The following is a 6,441-nucleotide window of genomic DNA, read 5'->3' on the forward strand; positions in this document are numbered from 1 at the left end:
CAGGTGCCTACTGCTGCCAGAGGGAAATGGCACTTCTCCTTTTCTCTGCCATCTGAAGCTCACGATTCAAACTAAATCCTGTGGGTGAGGAATTCTGGGAACTGTAGTTTCCATGCTCCAGCTTGCATCCTTGCATTGCAAGAATACAGGAAGGGGCAGGGCTGATGTTCAGTTTACAAGACTGGCATAACAGCAAAGTTTGAAATAAATTTATTATTGCAAAAACTGCATAAGTGTGTTTTTGTCCTATTAGTTTATGCAATATTTTTGTTATGGGACATTGAATTTGCTCATCCAAGGTATAAATAAACCCACCAGTTTTGAGTTAATTAGCCAGAAGTTCAGGGCATGGAGATGGTGTTAGAAGAAGAGCAGGTTGCCTCTGTCACCGGGCCTCAAAGGCAGAGGAAGTGCTTCCTGGAGCACAGAGGAGGTACAAATCCTGTGAGCACGGCTTTCAGGGGAGACTCTCTTTGAAGCTCTTCCTGAATTCACAGTGGAGAGAACACGGCAGCCCAGAAAGCCAGGTGTGGAGATTGATCCTGTAGAGAAAGGGGTTCATCATGGCGGATGGCCTAAAGCGATTCCTGTATAGAAAATTACCAGGTGTTGAAGGACTCCATGCAATTGTTATGTCAGATAGAGATGGAATTCCTGTTATTTAAGTGGCCAAAAATAAAGCTCCTGAGCATGCCTTGAGACCTGGTTTCTTATCTACCTTTGCCTTTGCAACAGACCAAAGGAGCAAACTTCTTTCAAAAAAATAAAAGTATCATCCACCAGGTGGTTCAATTCGATCATTTACAGTTGGTTGTGACTTTCATAGCCAGCAGCAATGCCAGTACAGAACTAATTGTCAACTTAGAAAAGGAACTTGCTCTGTTATTTGAAGAATTGGGACAAGTTGTGGAAGTTTCTTAATCTGGCAGTGGTTTTGATGTACACCCTGTTTTCATCATAACAGACGCAATAGCAATCCAACAATCTTCAGACGACAATAATACTTGAATTTCATGTACTCAAGAAAGGGCCCCTTTTTCTACCTTACACTAAAGAAAAGAGCCAAAAGATGTAATTTATAGATAGATTGTGTGTGTGTGTGTGTGTGTGTGTAGGGGCTTTTCTTATTTAGTGAGATCTGGGGATACCACAGAAATAGTTCAATACATCACAACTCCCATGAAGTTAGTCCAGTCACCAAATATGCATGAGATTCTATTCAGTGGGTCAGAATCAAAATGGTGCTTTGATCCACACGGGCCATTAAGTGCTGCTTATTATAGAATATGCCCAGGACTGCAGAATGGAAGCAGACCCTTTTTATTGTGAATAATAACGAGGACGCATTTTTCTTTATATTGTTTTATTTCTCTGCATTGAATGTGAGGAAGATAAAATGGCTTAGTAAAAGTAATAAAATTGGTACAACCACTAGAAAGAAAGGAAGGAAGGAAGAAAGAAAAGGAAAACAGAAAAGAAAAGAAAGAAGAATAAAGGAGAAAAAGAGCAAGCCAGAAGAGAACATTGTGGGGAGATGGGGTTAAGGCTGACAGCAAAGGACAGCTCTATTGCCATCCATGCCCTTTATGAGCTGTTTGGTAAACCAAGAAAATCTAAATCATGAAGTGCAATATGAAATTTAATTCAATCAGCTATATTTCAGATTTATTCATTGATTTCACACATTGAAACAGTCTACCATTTCAGGAGATAAACTAATGCCACTAATAATAATGCTTCAATTAATTAATTAATTCTTTCACTTGATTCAATAATATGTCATTAGTTGCCTATTAACCTAACTGTTGGGATTTTTTTTTTTTTTTTACAAAAGTGATCTAATTATGGCCCTCCAGAAGTTCACAGTTTAAAAATGGAAAGGAAAATTGAAAAATAATTGCAATGCAGAAATGCAAATGCTCTGATAGAAATACTCGGAGAGTGCTCTAGGACTCCATGAAGGGTCATGAACAATTTGAAGAACTGATGATGTTTGAATTGAGATGTCAGGGCTGGCTAGTAATTTTCTAAGTGGAAGTATAAATTATTATTCCAATTTTACAGACCAAGACTTGAAGATTGAAAGGCTAATTTTGTGAAGCCATACAGTGGGCATAGTGTCTGTCACAGAACAGGGACTCCTAATGCGAATATTTATTGAATGGATGGAAGGGTGAAGGGTGATTTAGTGTCCAGAGCGATGGGGATGAGGGTATTACTGACTTTACTGAAGTTTTCTAAGGTTTATATTTTCAAATTTTAGAAAATGCTTAGTGCTTGCTTCAGATTCTTTTTGAAAGAATCGTGATGTACTTTTTTTTAAAAAAAGACAAAATTCAGGGCACCTGTGTGGCCTCTGACTGAGGCTCAGGTCACGATCTCGTGTTTTGTGAGTTTGAGCCCTGCCTCAGGCTCAGCACTGACAGTGCAGAGCCTATGTGGGATTTTCTCTCTCTACCCCTCCTGGACTTGCTCCGTCTCTGTCTCTGTCTCTCTCAAAAATAAATAAATAAACTTAAAAAAATGAAATAAGACAACATTCTTATTGTGATAATAACCTACCAAACAATACCAGTAATAAAAAAAAAAGAATAAAGAAATCGAACCTGCTTAAAGGGCCTATTACATAATTACGTTAGATGATCATAACAAGGCGAACCAAGAAGGTGAGTGAAACCTTCAAGAAAATTAACAACTACATTCATACATTTTAATTATGGCTTTATGTAATTCAACAAATGCTATTAAGAATTCCCAAATACTTTCTGTTTTTCCTGTAAATTTGTAATCTAAGTTAGAGATCAAAAATATAAGAACCAACTCAGACTATTGCTTTTACAGAACAATTATTTTAGCCTAGAGACCATGGAAAGTAAATAGCAAGTTTCCAGGCACTTTTGACGAGTTATCACGTAAATTAATTATTTTAACTATAATGGAGCAGCAAGAGCATTTTTATCCTATTACCTATATGCTTTTCTTCTACAAATAATAACTTTTTCTTTTGGGTATTAAAATGGGTAAATTAAAGTACCTAGAAATTTGATATGTTAAAGAACAGTTGTGGCTAGATAGAAAAAACAGTAAGAGTAGCAAAATTGCCATGGCTTAATTTTTCTTTCTTTGTACAAAGTTAATTTGGTACATGTAATAGAACTATTTTTAAGGACTTTAAGACCATCGGCTGAAATACAGAAATAATTTTTAATGCAAAATAATTTAACATATTTAGTAATCAACTTTATCTGACATTTTGGTATGGAAAATGAGCAAAACAAGGCAGTTATAATGAGCAAATAAAAAGACCTGGCTATATTAAATTATTCAAAAGTCAGAACTGGTGATGGGTCTGAAGGTTGGAAGGATGACTTATCTAAACTGAGTCATTTATGAGAATGAAAAAGATAAGAGCAATTATTACGTTGGGATAATGGACATAAAACAAGAATTTCCCCCCGGGCAAATTGTCTCTATCTCTTTCCCCATCAACACCCTTAGGCGCCTCGCCTCCTACCCCCTACAGTGTGGTAGGATTGTAAGGTAATACATTTTACTGAACACAAATCCTCTGTTCCCACCACCCATATTCTCTTCTAGACTGTCAGATGCTGCAAATTTGGAATCCTTTCTTAGTTTGCCATCTCTCCAGTCTTATCAGGAAGGGTTCTTTCATCTTCCATCTTACTCAGGACGTCTTCCCCTAACCCTACAATGTCCAAGTCATGATGGACCAGTTGGCCATATTATTCTTGCCTATGGTTTCTCCTGTCAGATGCGGTAAGCAAGTTAGCAGCAGCTACATGTACTACATAAATGTGACTCACAGAGATATGGGGCTTTGTGGTAAAGGGATCTGAGGAAATGGTAGATGGAGGAACAGAAAACAATGGTCTCTGGAGAACAGGATTTTCTATGTTTGAAGTCACAGTTGTGGGTCAGGAAAAGAGAGAGAGAAATTGAGAGGAGATTGGATTTTTGTGTAATATTAAGGAAGGAAAGGTATCCACATAGGTTATTTTTAAAGATACCAGAAAAACAATAAAAAAGAGAGTGAAGAACAGATACGGCTTTGTGGTTATGCAAATGAAACATGATATAATCTGATATCTGGACTTCCTTCTGGTCTTGGTAAATCACAGTGCAGTAGATTAATTGTAAACATATTATTAGTGTTAGTATTTTACTTATTTTATTTGATTGTAATTTTTATCTTCTGTTGCTTCAATAAAAAGACTACTGTAATTTGGGCTGCTGCTGGCTATTAACTCTTCTCAGATACGCATTAATTTCCAGTAAATTATCTGTGTTTTACACTGAGCTTCTCAGTTACTTCTCAAAAATTTTAAATTATTCTTGTGAACATTTATGTATAACTATTTCATGGTGAGTAACTCGACTTAGGGCACACACACCAATTTGGCAATGAGACTATTAGCAAAGTATAAGCTTTCCAGCACCCAGTGTTTTTCACTTTCCTTTGGAGGTGGGGTGAGAGTAAGGCTGAATCATCTCCATAGCCCCTCCTGGGTTACAAGCTTTTTATCACCTGAGTATTGTGAGGACATTTAAAGGGTTGGGATAAAAATCAGAAAAAGTATATTTTTTTTCATTTCTTTTATATGTGTTGGAAATAGGCATGCAGAAATTTAAAGAAGAAATCTTCTTTTCAGTAGAAAATAAACATTGTAAGTTTAAATACCTATAATTTAACCTTTGTTAAAATTAGGTTGACAAGAAAAGATAAAGCTTCAAAAACAAACACCTTTAACAGAAGTTAAACAGTTAGCGATGCTAGTCCTTCAACACGTGAAGCAAAGGGTTGGGTAAACAATGCTTTTTTTTTTCTTTTTTAAGCTAGAAAATATGTGTGCACCTGTGTTCATATAACAAGTATAATTTATACCTCTTGTGTATCTTATGTCCAAAAGCTGTTTCATTTTCATTGTATTCCCTAAAAGAAGCAAAGAATGGTCTTATTGTATGAAGGATATGTTTCAATATACACAACTGAGATACAATTTTGAGAACATTAAATTTTTTGTAGAAAACTTGACTTGCTCGCTTCGTTATAAAACCATGTTTGTCATCAGGAGGAAATTTTACTCACCATCTCTATGACAATTAATATACTGATTATTAACCCGTCGATCTCCTTTTAATTAACTCAACCAACCTAGAAAGACATTGCGGTGTCCTTTAAAAATGGGAAATACTTCATAATTCTCCTTGCTAATAGGGAGTTTCATAAAAAAATACATGCGACTCTCTTAGATGAATATTCTAATAGAGTACGGGATTTCAAGTTCCCATGACAGTTTGGAAGCATGGCTTGGGGCCACACTTAAGGTTGATGGAGTAAAATTTGCTGTACAATTCGATTTTTTTTAGGTGTAGGTAATGCTTCTTCCACCAGATTTTCTTTGAACAGTGCAGGATAACACTTTGTACACTTTCTCTAATGCTTCTATTGCAGAGAGAAAAGCTCACTTCAGGTAACAGTCATTACTATGGGCATTAAATAATTCAAGAAGTGTGTTTTAAACTTTCTGTAACATTGCAAGACTGCAGGAACTATTACCTGGAATTAGTAAAACATTAACATTGGACTCTTAATTTAGTCTGAATTTTATTTTCTTTCAGCATAAACTTTATTTTCAGAACTTGCTTAATTTAGCCTTGATTTTATTCCCTAACTACGTGGAATGAAACTTTCTCAGTGAATGTAACGTCTTGTAAGCTGGATTCTCTCAAGAATTATTTAAATTTCCTGGTAAATTGAATAGTTACACAAAGCACTAAAGTTTGTCTTCTACTTACGTCTTAACTTCTGTAAGAAAAGAAAGTGGTTTTTGTTATTTTTGGGAAAGACAATAGCTCAGCTTTTCCAGTGTTTTCTTCTTCATTTCAGCACCCCCCCTTTCTGCTCTTATTGTCAGAAATTCATAGTGAGGGGCGCCTGGGTGGCTTGGTTGGTTAGGCGTCCGACTTCGGCTCAGGTTATGATCTCACGGTCCATGAGTTCGAGCCCCGCGTCGGGCTCTGTGCTGACGGCTTGGAGCCCGGAGCCTGTTTCGGATTCTGTGTCTCCCTCTCTCTCTGCCCCTCCCCCGTTCATGCTCTGTCTCTCTCTGTCTCAAAAATAAAATAAACGTTAAAAAAAAATTTTTTTTTAAAGAAATTCATAGTGAAAACATAAATGTATTTGGATAAATGGCTATTTTTATTGTGGACGTTTGGGTGAGTGCTTGGCACAAGAGCATATTTTTGTGGTGATAAAACAATTATCAGAATGTTTTAGCTCTTTTTTTAGGTGATACGATATGAATTTCACCATATGGAGAGGCAAAGTTTATTCATCACAAGAAGGAAGATACCAGAATTATCCGCAAGCTTAGCCTGTCCAGAAAACGCAACCGATTCACTCAGATTCCCAACATTCAT

At 36.4% G+C, this 6,441-nt stretch overlaps 1 pseudogene; it reads left to right on the top strand.

The window, feature by feature from the left end:
* Positions 1–563: 563 nt before the first annotated feature.
* On the top strand, positions 564–969 carry LOC112858526 (ragulator complex protein LAMTOR3 pseudogene; annotated as a pseudogene).
* The last annotated feature ends 5,472 nt before the right edge of the window (positions 970–6,441 follow it).

This window comes from Puma concolor, chromosome B1 (assembly GCF_028749965.1).
Source record: "Puma concolor isolate L17-30 chromosome B1, mPumCon1.1.hap2, whole genome shotgun sequence".
Taxonomy (NCBI): domain Eukaryota; kingdom Metazoa; phylum Chordata; class Mammalia; order Carnivora; family Felidae; genus Puma; species Puma concolor.